We start from the raw sequence: 18,664 nt of genomic DNA on the forward strand, positions 1-18,664 counted from the left end.
ATTCCTGTCCTTACTTTTCTTTCTCCAAATACTCAATCGCCATACAATCAGCTCTGTAATAGATGTTAAGCCATCTTTAAGCTTAGAATGCCGATTCTTCAAAACTTTCAAGGAACATTGAAATATGTTCGTAGTTGCTGCATTTCATCTTAAAAGTGATATCATCATCATATGTAAATACATGCTTTATAAAGTGGCTCAGGTTGTGCAATATTATAACTGTTTATAGTTTACAAGTTTACAGTGAGGTAATTGTACTTATAAGTACAAACAGTTCTACAAGGATCACTTGATGGACTGATTGAGTGCATTTAGAGTTCTTGGGATGAAACTGTTTCTGAACCGTAAGGAAAGGCTCTGAAGCGTTTGCCATATGACAGCAGTTCAATAGGCACCATGTGCTTGATGCTGTAATACCAATAATTCTCTTTCAGATCAGCTGCTGTACAGCTGTGATTCACACTCAGATGCAGTGATATAAATACTCCAAGTGGTGCAGTGAGAGTAATATGGAAAAAGATGATCCGATGTGGCAACCCCTAACGGAAGCAGCTGAAAGAAGAAGATGGTGCAGTGAGAGTGATAGCGCTAAAGCAGTTAAGGTATTTGGAATAGTTTGACCATTCTGTGGACCATTGTATTGTTACAGGTTAATTACAATCGAATGCATTAAACTAATAAACAATACTAGCCAACCCGCCGCATAATCAGGCCGGTTTTTTAATGATTTTTAAGCAGAGGGAGAAAATTAACATTTGAAAAATCGGTAATGTAATAAATCAGCATGAAAAGCAACATTGTAACAATGCACGGAACGAACCAACACACAATCGTCTGCCAGACGGAGGGATGGGGGTGCACGGCGCGGAGTGTGGAACGGGAGGAAAGGAAAATGAGGTAGATTCAGCTCCGTCCGTCCTGCTAGTCTGCTGATTTCTCGTTCAGTATGCATTGCCCGCTCATGTGTCCACATCCAACTCGTCACTTGAGTCGCCGTCTTTACACAGATGTACCTGTTAATGACGTAGACTTTTCATTGCTCTGTGCGGTTTTGGCTGCTATTCTATATACTGTATATTCCACCAAGACACCCGACCACGGTAGTAGCGAGGTGGGAGGGGGGGGTGTACAAAGGGTTGGGACGCAACCAGTGGGGCGTATGAGTCGCACTTAGTGGGACTTAGTTTGCAGCCTGAATGGGGTTCATTGGCTTACCCACGCCGGGTAGACACACGGTCTACCCATGCACAAGGTTCTAGCCGCATGTACTGTAGACGGAGCTGGAGCATTTCTGCGGGAATGGAGTGAATAAACTGTGCGGGCCCTGCAGTATCGTACTTTGCCTTCAGTGTGCCATTACACTGCTGCTCAATCGGCTCCATCTGAATCTGCACAGGTGCATTTCCACATCGACGGCAAATTGGTTGCGAAACAACTCAAAAAATTTTTTGTTCTTCAAAGTCACCAAAGCTCCGTGCGCTCAGTTTATCAGCAAAGTGCGTATTTGGGAACACCGTTGTGCCGACTTGGTTCAACATTACTTGGCAACAGGGAAAGTGGCACAAGTTGCACTGGTGCATTTGTGTCTCCCATAAAAGTAGCTTCACTTGAAGTCACTTTGTGATTTTGCACGGGTAAAAAACGTCTGCTGAAGTGTCAGATTCTTCTTTAACTGTTCTGCTTTCTGTATCTTCCGCTTTGCATTCATGTCTTTCAGGTTATCCTGATGTTTTGTCTCATAGATTAAATTCTGTAATTACAGCCATATTCGCTCCACAAATGAGACACACGGGTTTACCGGCAATGTCAGTAAACATATACTCAGCCTCCCATCGGTTTTAAAGGTGTGGTCCAACAGGCGGACGGGCATGGAACCTGCGACGGAGGACTTCAGCAGGCAAGTCAGGGGCTGTCGGAAGGGGGCGGGAGCACTGCGGGTACGGAGACCGGCAGGGCACTCGGGGTGAGTGTCCTGGCAGTGCTTCTGGCCCTCTTTTTCCTTTTTCCACAGGCCCGAAGCCCCGGCGCTGGGGCGGCGTTGTCAGGGACCTGCCCTCCTGAAAGCGGGCGCTCGCGGGGCTCCACGCCGGGAGGCCAATAGTGTCCCAACTGCGGGGAACAGCGGGGGCGAGAGCGGCGCAGACCATGGGGGCACGCGTTGCGCGGAGGGTGCGAGCGGATGTCCCAGGGTGCCGTGTTGGACCCAGGGGGCATAGTAGGACCCTCACCGGGGACGTGCTGCCCTTCCGGGTTGTGCCGTTCGGACCCCCGTGTCCTCGCTAGCGGTGGGGCACTGTGGTCCCGGCTGGGGCTGGAGCCGGCGGGGCGCCCAGGAGGGCGTGAGGAGGGCTTGTGCCTCCTCCAGACCGCGAGGCGTCCGTCCTGGTTTTGTTGGGAGCCACGGGTCGAGGGCATGGAAGCCCTACCCTGTAGGGGCCCGTGGCCACCGCCAGGCAGCGCCCCGATGCCGGTTCATCCCGTGTGGCCCTCGGCCGGGGATGGAGCCCGGCGGGGCGCCTTAGAGGACGGAGGAGGCGTGTGCCTCCTCCAGACCAGTGGGCGTCCATCCTGGTTAGACAGGGGGACTCGGGTACAGGGCTTGGAAGCCCAGCCCTGTAGGGACCCGTGGCCACCGCCAGGCGGCGCCCAGTGCCTGTTTATTCCGGGATTCGGCACTTCCGCCACACCAGGAAGTGCCGGGGAAGCGGGGAGACACGGACGGCTTCCGGGGAGCAACTGGAGCCCATCCGGCTCCCCATAAAAGGGGCCGCCTCCCTCCAGTCAGCGGTGGAAGTCGGGAGGCAGAAGGACTGAGCTGGAGAGAGGACAGGAGGCGGCCAGAGCAAAGGCACAGAAACTGTGGGCCCTGGACTTGGGGGAATCAGTGCCAGCAGCACTGGGGTTGTGTGAGTGCACGAGACGTTTTATACTGTACATAGTGTAAATAAACAGTGTGTTGGGAGCAGAAATGTTGTCCGTCTGTCTGTGCCGGGGCCAGCGTTCACAAAGGCTTTATTTTCACAATCACCTTTTCTCTTCGGCATCGTGTGGGCTAGCTTCGCAATAACTTGCAGCATCATAAGCTAGACTTGATTAAAGCGGTAAGTGTTCAAAAAGGCAGCTGAAGCGCTGCATTATGGGATCTGTAGTTTATTGTGTTACCAGCACTTCATATCGCTGGGCCATTAATAACAATAATATACAAAATGATCTCGCGGGCCTTGAGTTTGACACATATGATCTAAGAAGACGCATGTTTGTCGCTGAAGCGAATTGCTGTATGTAGCGTGTAAAACAGTTTGCTATGGTGCGCGAGGCGTCGTCGTAACCGAAAACTTTTTTAAAGACTGCCTACTTCATTGTGTTTTAACCTCAGTTGTAAAGGAATGTTTTAAGGACCCCATGAGATACCCCTCGGTTTTGGCTGCTTTTCTATATATAATCCACCAAGATACCCGACCACAGTAGGAGGGGGGTGTACACAAAGTGTAGGGATGTAATGAGTGGGAGCGTATGAGTCACATTTAGTGGGAATTCCACGGCTTGCAGCCCGAATGGGGTTCAACGGCTTACCCACGCCTCTCTGCGCTGGATAGACACACGGTCAATGTCATGCATAATTATTTATTGAATGCTAAACACTCCTGGAAAGACACGGATGTCTAAAACGGGTTGGTGTGAGAATACAACAGTAAGTGAATGAAAAGATGGAACTCTGGAGAGAGCAAAATACAACACAATAGTGAACCGCGGCATAACAAGCGGTAGCGTGGCTCAAGCGTGCATGCGGACTCTTACCACAGGCGAAAGGGACTAACTGGGTGGTGGTGAGTTTTTGCGTCGGGCAAATGGGCAGGCAGTGTGAATGCCTAAAGAGCGAGGGTAGACGCCGTCCGGTGAAAAAGGAGCGTTGGTGGGCAGGAAAACGTCTCCCGTGTTCCTGCAGGAGCATCTAAGAAGACGCATGTTTGTCGCGGAAGCCGAATAGCTGTATGTAGCGTGTAAAACAGTTTGCTATGGTGCCTTGATGCGTGCGTTGTAACCGAAAAGTTGGTTTTTAAAGACTGCTTACTTCATTGTGCTTCAACCTCAGTTGTAAAGGGATTGTTTTAAGGATCCCATGAGATACCCCTTGCAAACCGTTTCACACGCTGCATATGGCGATTCACCTCCGCTAGAAACATGCCTCTATGAACAGTCAACGTAGCTCGGAGGTGCACGACATTAACCTGACCTGCACTGCATGTGGCCTCTACGACAGACGAATATAAATGACGCCATTTTTTCTGTGTCGTCGCGTCCGAGTTAGTGGGCTTGGCCATGCGAGTTGTCGTCGTATCCAATGGTCTTGGAGTTGGTGGGTGTGGCTCTTTCCTGCGTGCGCCATAGGTGTCTCACTTATCGGCAGCTTAGTGAATCCACACCTCTTCCGGCGTGCTTTCCATGGTTGTCTTGCCTTAGTGAATTATATATATATAGATACTGTTAATTTCAGTGTATTTATAAAGCTGCGTCAGGGATATGGATCTAAACAAGAAAAGGTAACCACACAGGAACAGTAGCACTGGTTTGACGCTGTCAATGTAAGATTTAAGTGCCACTGGTCTTTAGTCATTAGGTGAAGAGGCGCCTGCCTTCTTTGAAACAGGAACAATGCAGGATGTTTTCCACCGCCATGGCACTTTTGAAGCCTTAGGGACACACTGAACAGGTGACAGAAAACTCCACAAAGGTAGTCAGCACAGGCCTTAGCTTGAGGACTGACTCCATCTGGTCCTCCAGCTTTTCCTGTGTGTAGCTTCTTTAGTTGTCTCATTACTTGGTCTTCAGTTATGGGCTGTTCACACTGATGGTTCATAGGTGAACTTGTTATTGGCCATTCCAGTTGAAATGGTTGGAAATGTTGATGTAGTAGGGATGGTTTGGGAAGACTGGTCATTGGAAGGTCCCCTTCTTGCACCTGATTGCTCGAGTCCTGTAATTATACCTAGTCCATTCTTGATATCCTTTGTGTTTTTCTGAGTGAGTTTGCTTTCTATTTAAGCTTTGAAAATGTCATTTTCTTCACTCAGCTTCTTCTTTAGCATATACTGTATGTCCTTCATAGCCTCTTTCTCACCAGATTTGAATGCTGCCTTTTTCTCATTGAAGAAACCTTTTTAGCTCTTCAGTAATCCAGCGCTTGTTATTTAGAAAGCAACGTACTGCCTTTGTGAGTGCCACTGTGTCAACACAGAATTTAATATAGTCTGTGACAAAGTGACAGAGTCCCTCAATATTGTCCCCATGTGACTCACACCTTTCCCAGTCTGTCATTTGGAAGCAGTCATTCACATCCATTTCAGCTTCTACTTCCTCACTGTTCTGGTGGTGACAGGTTGCCACCTAATAACAGACTTGTAGCTGGAAATAAGATAAATCAGGTTGTGGTCAGATTTGCCTAAAGCAGCCAGTAGAATACATTTAATGGCATCTTTAACATTTGAATACAGAAGAATCACCTTTTTCATTCCTGGTGTGGAACTAGTCACAAACTAGTAAAAGGTTATCATCATTCCTTCTAAAGTTACATTGTCGAAGTTGCCACATACTATAACTGCATGGTCGGAGTGAGTCGTCATTAAAGTGTTGGTGACAGTATGAATCATTTCCATTGCTAGGTCCCCATTTGCAGAGGGAGGAATATGAACATTAATAATTATGATGTAATTTATCTCCCTGAGCAAATAACATGGACAGATTCCAACAGCCAAAATTTCTCAGTCTGAATTACAAACTTTTTGTGTTCTAAATAGCATTTGAATGTAATTCCATCTCCTATCACTCAAGTTGGCCAGGACAGTATGCAAGATCTTTCAAAATCTAATTATTCTGTTAAGTTAAACATTGCCAAGGTGAAAAATGCAGCTTAAAATAGGTTCTTCTTTAACCAATTATACTGAAAACTAATTCTAACATCTCTTTCACTTGCATGATTCAGCAATTCCCCAAAAGGTATTTGTTTAAAAATATTTTCTTGTTAAACAGTGAATGTGTGAATTACATGATTTCTAGCAGTGTTTCCTGAATTTTTTTTAAAAACTTTGCTGTTAATTTTACCTCTTACTTGTCTGGGCAAACAGCATATGTACATTTGCCTGTGTGAGTAGCAATTTGAACAAAGATGTCTGGTTGCAAAACATAGATGCGCAGGGAGCTGCTGCCATTTGAAATGGAAGGGAAGAATTGACCGAGTGAAAGGAATTTACTGTATGAATAATTTACAGATTCTCCCATTATGATCGCGGACACTCATTCTTTACTAAATTTAGTATAAATCATGGGGATCTAATAGAGTTTGGACACGCCATTGTTGTCATTGTTTACATTTCCCCTCGAGCGAACCCGGAGATATCGAGTGACGTCATCCATTCCGCAGTTGCCAAAGTGCAAACGCAGCACTCCGAGTCACTTGTGCTAATCGCTGGAGGCAAGTGACGCTGGACAAAACATTACCTGCCTTCTCCCAGTATGTGGACTGTAACACCTGGGGAAATAGCACTATTGACCTACTGTATGCAAACTTTAAAGACGCATACAGCGCCACCCCGCTGCCTGCGCTTGGAAAAGCAGATCATAGCCTGGTTTTGCTTCAGCCTCACTACAAACAAAAAGTGAATGCGCTACATACAACCACACGATCATTCAGCAAGTGGTCCCCTGAGGCAGAGCAGGCTCTGAGAGACTGCTTTGGAACTACGGACTGGGATATCCTGCAGGGATCTTATAGTGAGAACATTGAGGAGGTTGTTGACTGCACTACTGACTTCATCAACTTCTGTATGGACATTGTAGTTCCAGTAAAAACAGTATGCTGCTATGCTAACAACAAGCCGTGGATTACAAGTGACATAAAGGGCCTTTTAAACCGGAAGAAAAGGGCTTTTAAAGGCAGTGATCAGCATGAGTTCAAGCGTGTGCAGAAGGATCTCCGAGTCCAGCTCAGGGCGGCGAAGGAGCAGTACAGGAGAAGGCTGGAGCAGAAGTTGCAGAATAACAGCATGAAGGAAGTGTGAGATGGGATGAAGATCATCACTGGCTGCAGCTTGAAGCAGGGGGCCACCATCCAGAGAGACGTGGAGAGAGCAAACCAAATGAACAACTTCTTTAATAGGTTTGACCACACTAACCCACTCTCATCCTCCAACCATCCTTCTTCTGATACCAGCATAGTAGAGACATCCCCACCCACAATTACAGCAGCGCAGGTGAGCAGAGAGCTGAGGAGACTTCGTGCCAGCAAAGCAGCGGGTCCAGATGGAGTATTGCCATGACTGCTTAAGGCCTGTGCGCTGGAACATGGGAGTCCTCTACAGCTCATCTTCAACATGAGTCTGTAACAGGGAAGAGTCCCGAGGCTTTGGAAAACATCTTGTATCACCCCAGTCCCAAAGGTATCACGTCCTAGTGAGCTGAACGACTTCCGGCCTGTTGCTCTGACGTCACATGTGATGAAGACCATGTAGCGGCTGCTGCTTCACCACCTGAGGCCACTGGTCCGCCACGTCCTCGATCCTCTGCAGTTCACATACCAGGAAAAGGTGGGAGCGGAGGATGCCATCATCTGTATGCTACACCGATCCCTCTCCCACTTGGACAGATGCAGTGGTGCTGTTAGAAGTATGTTTTTGAACTTCTCTAGCGCCTTCAACACCATGCAACCTCTGCTTCTTAGGGACAAGCTGACAGAGATGGGAGTAGATTCACACCTGATGGCATGGATCGTGGACTATCTTACAGACAGACCTCCGTATGTGCATCTCGGGAACTGCAGGTCTGACATTGTGGTCAGAAACACAGGAGCATCGCAAGGGACTGTAATTTCTCCGGTCCTGTTCAGCCTGTATACATCAGACTTCAAATACGATTCGGAGTCCTGCCACATGCAAAAGTTCGCTGATGACACTGCAATTGTGGGCTGCAACAGGAGTGGGCAGGAGGAGGAGTATAGCAAGCTAATCAAAGACTTTGTTAAATGGACTCAAACCACTTACAGTACACCTGAACACCAGCAAGACCAAGGAACTGGTGGTGGATTTTAGGAGGCCAAGGCCCCTCATGGACCCCATGATCATCCGAGGAGAGAGTGTTTTCAGACCTATAAATACTTGGGAGTGCAGCTGGATGATAAATTGGACTGGACTGCCAATACTGATGCTCTTTGTAAGAAAGGTCAGAGCCGACTATACTTCCTTAGAAGGTTGGCATCCTTAAACATCTGCAGTAAGATGCTGCAGATGTTCTACCAGACGGTTGTGGCGAGTGCCCTCTTCTATGAGGTGGTATGCTGGGGAGGCAGTATTAAGAAGAAGGACGTCTCACGCCTGGACAAACTTGTTAAGAAGGCAGGCTCTATTGTAGGAAATTCCTACTACTAGGAATAAAGCTGGACAGTTTAACATCTGTTGCAGAGCGACGGGCGCTAAGCAAGCTCCTGTCAATCATGGACAATCCACTGAACAGTGTCATCTCTAGGCAGAGGAGCAGCTTCAGTGACAAACTGCTGTCACTGTCCTGCTCCACTGACAGACTGAGGAGATCGTTCCTCCCCCACACTATGCGACTGTTCATTTCCACCCAGGGGGTAAACACTAAAATTATTCAAAGTTATTGTCTGTTTTAACATGCATTTTTTTTTTACTCTTTAATTTACAGTAGTATTGTTTTTTTGTATCAGTATACTGCTACTGGATTATGTGAATTTCCCCTTGGGATTAATAAAGTATCTGTCTATGTAAATCTCTCCAGATGGAGCGTCATCCTCCATCTGTCAATCGGTTTTAATGTTAATCTCTGACATCACAAAAAAGGACTTCATTTTCAACCACATAAACCCATCAATATCCAAGTAATTGAGCCCTTTCTTTCAATCCATATAGTAGAGCTGGGAGGTATACCGGTTCATACCGAAAACTGTTTTTTATTTTTGTTATGATATGGATTTTTCTTATACATAACACGGTTTAAATAGCCTTAAAAACATTCGGAATGTGGTGCAGCAGGAAACTGTTTAAGGGGGGACCTTTTTCAATACTACACCGCTAAACACGCATGCAATGGAGTACATGCATTAGTGGAGGTATTGCGCGGTGAAAATGGACAGAGAACATTCCGAAACTGAAGCTGTAGCAGATGATAAAGTTGAACATGATGACACAGAAGAACTTCTGTTGAAAAAAGGAGTCATGTCTGTTATCTGCAGATACTTTGGTTTTAAAAGGTTGGATGTGTACCATTATTATTTTCAAATGTGTGAGTATTGTTTCTATAGTACTGGATAATACTGCAAACCAAGTAGAACTTGTTTTTTTTTTTCTTCTTAATACTTGAATACTGTGTAATGTACCTGGGTATTGTGTAATAGTGTGACGATGCCGGTCCCCTATAGACTCCCTCTTCCCTCATGGAAGTCTGTTGAACCAACACCGTCGATAGTTATGACCGAGATGAGCTGAAAAATCTCATTGAAGCCAGGGTATGGTGGAAAATGCTTTTATTAAAAACAATCAAAAGTAAAACCAAAAGTGTCCATTGTGCATTGTTTAAAAAAAAAAAATACAGTACCCAAATAAATATCAAATCCATTAAACCAGTGAAACGTGGGGATAAAATCCATAATAAATAAATCCGTTAAAATGTCTCTATCCTTACCCGATCGCAGCCCACCACGTTCTGTCTCCCCAGCTCACCCATTACTGGTATTGCTGGCAGAGCCTCTGCAACACGAACTCCTTTCTGCCGACCCCCGTCTTGGCTGCCACCACACTGCGCAGCCAGACTGTCAGATGTCGGCACACCTGCTGTCTTCCTTTGTGCTCATTCAGTCGCTCCTCGAATCCATTGGAGGTTTTTACATCTCGCTCGCCCCACTCTACACGCTTAGTCAGTGGGGCAAACCAGCCCCTATAGCGCCTCAGCCTGCACTCCCTCACAGAGCCCCAGCTTGTGCTGTCTGCTCCTTCCTGGTGTCTGGATCGTCTCCCATGACTGCCTTTTCCCTTCTTTAACCTTCTTCTGTTCTGTCTTTTCTTTTTTCCTTCCTCCTATCCTGCCAGCCCATAAATAAATGTCTCAGTGGGCGCAGCACCTTAATCACACGCCGCAGGAAGCCGATGAAGTAATTGAGAGCGATCGCACCCACAGGTGCAACTCACCTGACTTACCTCATCAACTCTCCGCGGTCATGCAATCGGGCCCACAGAGACGGACACGGCTAACTGGATTTAAAAACTGGCCATATATATATATATATATATATATATATATATATATATATATATATATATATATATTTTTTTTTTTTTGAAGCCGCAGACCTGCTATACCACAAATAGCATTATAAATGCAAGTTGCAGTTTTATTATTTATTTTATTTTTATTTGGTGATTACTATGTAATGTACCTGAGCATGAAGCCTTGAAGTAATAGTATTATTACTGGAAGTTGCACTATTATTTATTGTTATTATTTATTAGTTTAACTATTATGCAGTTTAATGATGGTAAAGTTGTTTAAAAAGTCATTTTAACATGTCAGTAGACAGAGATTATTAACATTAACAGAAACTGTATTTACTATTCTTTTTCTAAGATAGGTTCAGTGAAGTACAACTCTTGACAAGCACCTATGGTTATTTTACTATGTCTAAATGCCTATTTGGATGGTTGAAAATATGTTGTCAAAATTATAGTTTAAGTTGTTTGCAAAATTTGTTCATTAAAAAGGTTCTATATTTTGACTGCAGCTGTCATGCAATATGATTCCTTCTCCATTAGTGCCACCCCCTTGAAAGCTATCACTTTATGGGTCCATGCAAACCTGTACTTGTGTGCACATTAAAAAGTTTTTTTGTACAATGTACAATTCTCATGACAGTGGAGTAGGTTATTCTGTTAGACAGTCTACTGCAATAATTGTAGTGGAAAATGTGGTTAACATCCACTCCATGCATGGGGGGAAAAAATACTGTTGAATATCGTGAAACCAGTATAATTTTGAAAAATACCATGATATAGAATTTTGGTTATACCACCCAGTAATACCATATAGTTTATATTTTAAGTTTGAATATCTCAAGAGTTATTCTCAAATTTTTATTTAAATGTGTATATGTTTTTGAGTGATGCAAAACCATGCTTAGAAACAGTTTTATTTATGCAGCTACAGATAACTTTTCTGACTGTGAAGTATAATTTTAAAGTGGGGAAAATTTCTGTTTAGACTAGGCATGTCAGACTGTGATCCTGGAGGGCCATAGTGGCTGCAGCTTTTCATTTCAGCCACTTTTTGAATTGCTGACTGACTACTGCTGCTAATTAAATTTCTTTTTTGCCTTTAATCCTCTTGCTTTTTTAAGAAGTAGAAGTCTTAATTGTCGCCAGTAGGTGACCACCTTAGGCAGAAGTCTGGAACTAAGAGTCTTGATTTATGCTCTGTTTTCTTAGTTAAAAGTGAATTCTTGCTCTTAATTTCAAGTCGGGTTGGGGAGCATGCAGTTGTACAGCACATTGCCGCACCCACCACACGACGAAACATCTTTGGATCATGGTTGGCAACCCCACAGGCAGACATGCAGTCCAGTCCCACCCTTAGGAAATGACCATCTATCTGCTGCAGCCAGGTGTTCTGTGTGAGTCGCCTTGGCCTGGTCCAGCCACTTAGGTTCTCAACAATGAGGATCCTGTGAGACGGATCACCTTCGGGGAATTGCACCACATGGCCATAGTGCGGTAACTGATGCTTACTCACAATGCAGGTAATGTGCCTCATCAGGACTCTGTGAGCAAGACCTAAACTATTTCACTTCCAGTTAAGACTATAAAATGACATCAAAAACTCAGAATCAGTGTCTCCATGATGGGGCAGTTAACTTCGCAAGCTGGAATGTTAAAGGCCTGAATCACGAATTAAAGAGAAAGAAAGTACTTTCTCACCTAACAGGTCTAAATGCTAAAATAGTATTTTTACAGGAAACCCACTTACTAAGTAAGGATCAGTTCCGGCTGCAAAAAGACTGGACTGGCCAAATGTTCCATTCTAGTTTTACAAAGAAAACTAGAGGGGTGGGAATTCTCATACATAGAACAGTACCATTTGTAGCATCAGATGTAGTATTGGATCCTGAAGGGAGATATGTGATGGTCATGGGAGACTTATCTAACTGTAAAATGATTTTGATAAATGTTTATGCACCTAATGTTGATGATAAGGAATTTATACAAAATTTATTTGCATCCATTCCCAATCTGAACACTCATAAACTTATAATGGCTGGGGACTTTAATTGTGTTCTAAATCCACTTTTAGATAAGACTTCCTCCACAGGGGGAACGGCAACTAACACCGCAAAGATAATTACAAAGTTTATAACTGATCACAACTTATCAGATCCCTGGAGGTTTTTAAACCCAAATTCAAGAACATATTCTTTCTACTCACCAGTACATCATTGCTACTCAAGGATTGATTACTTCTTTATAGATAATAACTTCTTGCCTAAGATTAAATCTTGTAAATACGATGCTATTGTTATTTCAGACCATGCTCCGATGATCTTGGAGCTGAAATTACTAAGCCCCATACACTCACCCGCAGATGGCGCCTCAATCCGCTTCTATTAGCTGACGAGAATTGTACTGAATTTATATCCAAACAAATTGAATTCTTTCTAGAGACAAATACATCCCCTGAGATCTCTGCAGGAATACTCTGGGAAACTCTTAAGGCCTTCTTAAGAGGACAGATTATCTCATATCTTTCCCACAGAAATAAATCCGAAGCGAAGAAAGTAGCAGAGATAAAAAGCGAAATTACTAAAATAGATGAAGAACATGCCAGACTACCAAGCGAGACTCTACATAAGAGGAGGCAGGCTCTACATTCAGAATTAAACCTCTTGACAACTAAAGAAACTGAACAACTAATTTACAAATCCAGACATCATTATTATGAACATGGAGAGAAAGCTAATAAGCTTTTAGCGCAACAAATTCACAAGCAAGATGTATAACGCAATCTCGTAATTACTAACACTAACGGAGATAAAATCATCGAACACAAAAATATAATGTACACTTTTAGAGACTACTATAAATCCCTATATACTACTGAGTTTAAAGAAGACAATATACAATCTAATGCATTTCTGGATAAATTACAGATACCACAAATTGGCGCTTTTAGTGTGGAGGAACTCGATAAACCTCTGTCATTATCAGAATTACTGGATGCTATAAAGTCACTCCAAGGTGGAAAAGCAGCAGGCCCTGACGGCTACCCTGCAGAGTTTTACAAGAAATTCTCCGCTCAGCTAGCTCCCTCCTATTAGCAACATTTACAGAAGCCAGAGATAACCAATCTCTTCCACAAACCTTTCGCCAAGCACTAATCACTGTCTTTCCAAAACAAAATAAGGACTTATTACAATGTGCATCATACAGACCAATTTCACTTCTGAATAACGACGTTAAAATACTCTCTAAAATCATAGCTAGAAGGATGGAGAAAGTGCTCCCCTCAGTAATATCACAAGACCAAACTGGATTTATTAGGGGCCGACACTTATCTTCAAATCTTCGACGCCTGTTTAATGTAATATACTCACCAACTAAATCAAACACCCCAGAAATATTATTATCATTGGATGCAGAAAAAGCATTCGACATGATTGAATGGAAATACCTTTTACTATTTTGGAGAAGTTTGGGTTTGGCCCAACATTTGTGCATGGATTAAATTACTGTATACTAACCCAGAAGCTTCAGTTTGCATCAATAACATTTGCTCAGACTACTTTAAACTAGAGCGTGGCACAAGACAAGGATGCCCTTTGTCACCACTGCTGTTTGCAATTGCCATTGAACCACTGGCAATACATTGTCGAAATACTGATCAGATAAAGGGGATTAGCAGAGAAGGACTGGAACAGAAAATCTCATTATATGCAGATGACATGGTACTGTATATATCGGACCCAGAAAATTCTGTGCCTGCAGTCTTAGCAGCACTCACAGAATTTCAAAAGCTCTCTGGTCTCAGAATTAATCTGAATAAAAGTGTACTCTTTCCGGTGAATTCTCAAGCATATAATATTAGATTAGACACCCTTCCTTTTATCATTGCAGAACAGTTTAAATACCTAGGGGTAAACATCACAAGTAAACATAAAGCTCTTTATCAACAAAATTTCGCCGTCTGCATGGAAAAAATTAAACAAGACTTGCATAGATGGTCAACCCTTCATCTCACACTAGCTGGAAGAATTAACACTGTTAAGATGAATATTCTTCCTAAGCTCCTTTTTTTATTTCAAAACATACCAATATACATTAATAAATCGTTCTTTAAGCAATTAGATTCAACAATAACCTCATTTATTTGGAATTCTAAACATCCACGCATCAAAAGAGCGACCCTACAAAGACAAAAGGCAGAAGGCGGCATGGCTCTACCTAACTTCCAGTTTTATTACTGGGGGCAAATATACAGTCGATAAGAACCTGGACACAAATAGAAGAACATACACAGGCATGGACCGCAATAGAAGTAAAATCCTGCAGTACTTCTTTGTATTCCTTGCTCTGTGCTCCAATAAACACACGTTATCGGCAATACACTAATAACCCAATTGTGCTCCACTCACTTAGAATCTGGAACCAATGTAGAAAGCATTTTAAGACGGAGAAGCTTCTTTCTGTGGCACCCTGCAAAGAACCACCTCTTTCAACCTCACAAACATATGCAGTTTTAATATCTGGAAAAATTTGGAATTAACTTGCTTAGAGATCTTTATATAGACAACGTCTTTGCATCCTATGAACAATTACATTCCAAATTTAACATTCCAGCTACAAATTTCTTTCACTATCTTCAAATCAGGAACTTTGTTAAACAGAACCTTCCAGATTTTCCTCATCTTGCACCCTCATCCACGCTGGAAAAATATTGCTCAATTTCAAGGAGTTAGACTCCATCTCTACAATATATAAAATCCTTTTACAATCCCTTCCTTTCAAAGATCCAAGAGGACACTGGGAAAATGACCTCTCAATTAATATATCAGAAAAGGAGTGGAAAGTAGCAATGCAGAGAATTCACTCAAGCTCCATATGCAAAGCATACAATTATACAACTCAAAATTATATATCGAGCACATCTGTCTCGACTAAAACTCTCAAAATGTTTCCAGGGCATGATCCAACCTGCGAGCGTTGCAACCAAGCCCCAGCCTCACTGGTCACATGTTCTGGGCCTGCACCAAATTAACATTATTCTGGACAAAAATTTTTAATTACCTCTCAGACAGTCTTGGACTCACAATCCCTCCTAACCCATTAACAGCTGTGTTTGGGGTTCTTCCAGAGGGTCTTAAAGTGGAGAAAGACAAACAAATTGTGATTGCATTCACTACACTGTTGGCACGCAGACTTATTCTGATAAACTGGAAGAACCCAAACTCTCCTCTTTTAAGTCAGTGGGAAACTGATGTGTTATACTATTTAAAATTGGAAAAAATCAAATACTCAGTTAGAGGATCTGTACAGACTTTTTTCAAAACATGGCAGGATCTAATCAGTAATATTTTAAAATAAGTTTATAAAGCACAGAGAATTTGTTGATTTAGGTATTTTTACAAGCCTTAAATTTTACACCGTTTGGCTTGCTCTCTCTCTCAAGGGTGGGGATCGATCTGTTCTTAGCATAATTTTTTTTTGTGAAAACTTGATTGCTATGTATTGATTGTAATAAAATTAATAAATAAAAATAAAAAAAAAAAAAAAAAGGACTCTGTGAGTAACTGCTCATTTGACACAAAGTCAGTGGTACCCAAGGATTCTCCAAAGAGACACAGTACTGAAGGAGTCCAGTCTTTGTTTCAGTTCAGTGGTTAGCATCCGTGTCTCTCAACCATATAGCAAGACTGGAAGCACCAGGACTCAGAAGACTTGGACCTCCGTCCTTTTGCATAGATATCTGGAGTGACACACACCCATTTCCAGCAACCTTGAGGGGATCCCGCAAAGTCTTAGGATGTACCACCAGCCAGCTTGATCAACTGAGTTGAACGCTTTATGAAAGAAATGGCCGCAAAGAAACTCTGCCGATATTTGCATTTGCACTCTACGAGAATCCTCAGTGCCAGGATGCTGTCGTTGGTAGACTTCTTAGCTTTAAAACCTGACTTCTCCGTTCGCTGGCAGGTGAGAAAGTGATCACGGATCCTATTGAGGATGACCCAAGCAAGGACCCTTATTCAGCACTAAGAGCAGTGTTATCCCCCTGTAATTGACGTAATCCAAATGATCACCCTTCCCTTTCCAATAAGTCACGTTTTCCAGTCAGTTGAGGTGATGCCTGTCTCCTACATTGAAGCAAAGGTTGCTAGCAAAGCTAGGATGACAGCCCACCAGCCTGGATACCGCAGATCCCCACAGCCTTTGTTACCCTCAGCTGGTTGACTACCTGTATAATCTCGGTGAGACTGGGGGGTTCACAGCTAATTGGAGCATGAAAAACCGTGCACCCAGAGATATCCAACATCCTAGTCGGAAGATCAGCTTTAAACAACTTCTCAAAGTAGCCAGCCCTGCTGTTTAATGGAACACGTTTAATTCTGTGGCTTGTAAGCGCTTTCATTCTGTCACACTAGACATTCCAAAATGTTAATTTAGTTTTTTCTTTTCTGAGAGCACCATCTAAATGTATTGTGCACCTTGGTAGACAATCACTTTTTTTCGTTTCACATATTTTATTGAAACAGATTGTTTGTTGGACACATAGGAGTACATATCATATGGATAATTTAGATGGTTAGCTATTGGCTAGCTTTGAATTTCATTATGGTTTGACAGCTGATTAAAAGCCATGTCACACTACATAATGTTTCCAGTGATTTTTTTTTTTTTTTTCCTTCAGTTCTAGACTTTATTTACACAATCTTAGGAATTCAGGGGTAGTTGTGGCACACTACTGTAACTACTAGTCGCATAGTGCGTTATACCCAGCAGTTCAATCCAACTGGCCCACTGCTCACTCTAACAAAATCAGAATCGTAAGGGCAGGATCTGTGTGCATAAGAGTTTACAACCAGTGGATGCCCCCGGGAAATACAATGCATAAATGCAGTTATGAGGAATAAGAAATGTGGGTGCTTTGGACATTGCAAACAGAGTCTTGTGTATTTTATGTTGCATGTTTTACGCACCACAACAAATTGGTAAAAAGATAAAGGGCTCATTTTGCTTCTGAATTTACTGTGCCTGTTAACCCTTCAGATGGGGAGCAGTTTTCTCAGGTAGCATATTATTGCCTGTCAGAAACTGGAGTGAACTCTCTGTTCTTTGTCATATGAAACTGTGCTGGAAAGTCTTCACTCATCCAGGTATACTGAAATGTCCTGTGCCATCTAGAATTTGAGTCTCAGTATTGGTTCAGACACAGGGTCTTCAATCTGTGTCCCTTGCCCCATATGTAATTGTTTGGCTGTCTGCATATGGCTCTGAAGGAGACTTAAGTCTATGCTGCTTGTAGTAATATGGTGAGAACATTGTGAAGCCTACCTAGCACTTCAGAGAATTTGAAGAGGCTTCCTTGAACATCATTGGTGGTGGTTTGTGAAGTTTATCTGTTTAAGCTTGACTGGATAATATTGGTCCAATCAGTACTACCTTTCAGTATAAGAGCATAAATATATCTTGTGAAGTAGTTAAACTGTATTGAAACCAACCTAAATTAATCATGTCTCAAGTCAGTTGAAACAGAGTTCTCAAAATGGTACAATAGAGGAAAATAAAAGACAAACATTAAGAATCTAGTGATAAATTGACAGAGACATATACTTTCACAGCTACCTAGTCAGGTTTCCACATGTGCTTATTATACTAGGAGAAATTCTCAACCAATACAAAAATTCAATATTGAAAGACATTTTCACAACCGAATATTCATTGGTCATTGAAAAGTGTCCCGCTGGAAATGCTAGGAAAGCAGCAGTCACTGAACTGAAGCTAAGAGGTGAGCAGAATAAGGTGTAATCCTGTCAAACTGGATAAAATCTTTGGATAGCATACAGTAGTTGCTGCTAGTTTTGTGGCATCTCAGGACATTATAAAACATGGAAAGCCTTTCACCGATGCTGAATTCATTAAGAGTGTTTATCAAAATAGCAAAACGTCTGTATACTGATTTCAAAAATAAAAATGGTATAATTAAGAAAATTAAGGACAGACCCTCTTCGGCAAAGTTAGTTATAGAGAGAACTTTGAAAATATCCAACAATATAAGCAGTCAGCAAACAAATGTTTTTCAGTTGTCCCAGTTTTTCATTATTGCATGTGATATGTAGACAACACTGCATAGATTTTCCTTTGTCTATGTCTCCTTTAACAGCCCCAATAAGAAATATAAAACTGCTCCCCCTAATAGACCAAAGACAGACAGAAGATTTACTCAAGGCCATGGCTGACTGTTTGAGAGTCAAAAAATAGTAGTATTATTGTATATTTTATATATAAAATCTGATTGCTGTGGAAACACATGGTGCACCAAATTATGAGAGGGTCACAAAAGGAATTTGTAACACTCTTTAAAAACAAAACAAAAAAAAAAAAAAAAGACTAGATTGCAA

General features: G+C 42.5%; 1 protein-coding gene across 1 annotated transcript in view; it reads left to right on the plus strand.

Annotated features, from left to right (window-relative positions):
• Positions 1–567: 567 nt before the first annotated feature.
• Positions 568–18,664, plus strand: part of LOC120532078 (SMC5-SMC6 complex localization factor protein 1-like) — a 91,923-nt gene continuing 73,826 nt past the window's right edge. Inside the window, exon 1 of the mRNA XM_039757983.1 lies at positions 568–602. The gene's annotated coding sequence lies outside the window, so the exon portion shown is untranslated. The remainder of the gene's footprint in view (positions 603–18,664) is intronic.

Source organism: Polypterus senegalus, chromosome 7 (genome assembly GCF_016835505.1).
Source record: "Polypterus senegalus isolate Bchr_013 chromosome 7, ASM1683550v1, whole genome shotgun sequence".
Lineage (NCBI taxonomy): Eukaryota > Metazoa > Chordata > Cladistia > Polypteriformes > Polypteridae > Polypterus > Polypterus senegalus.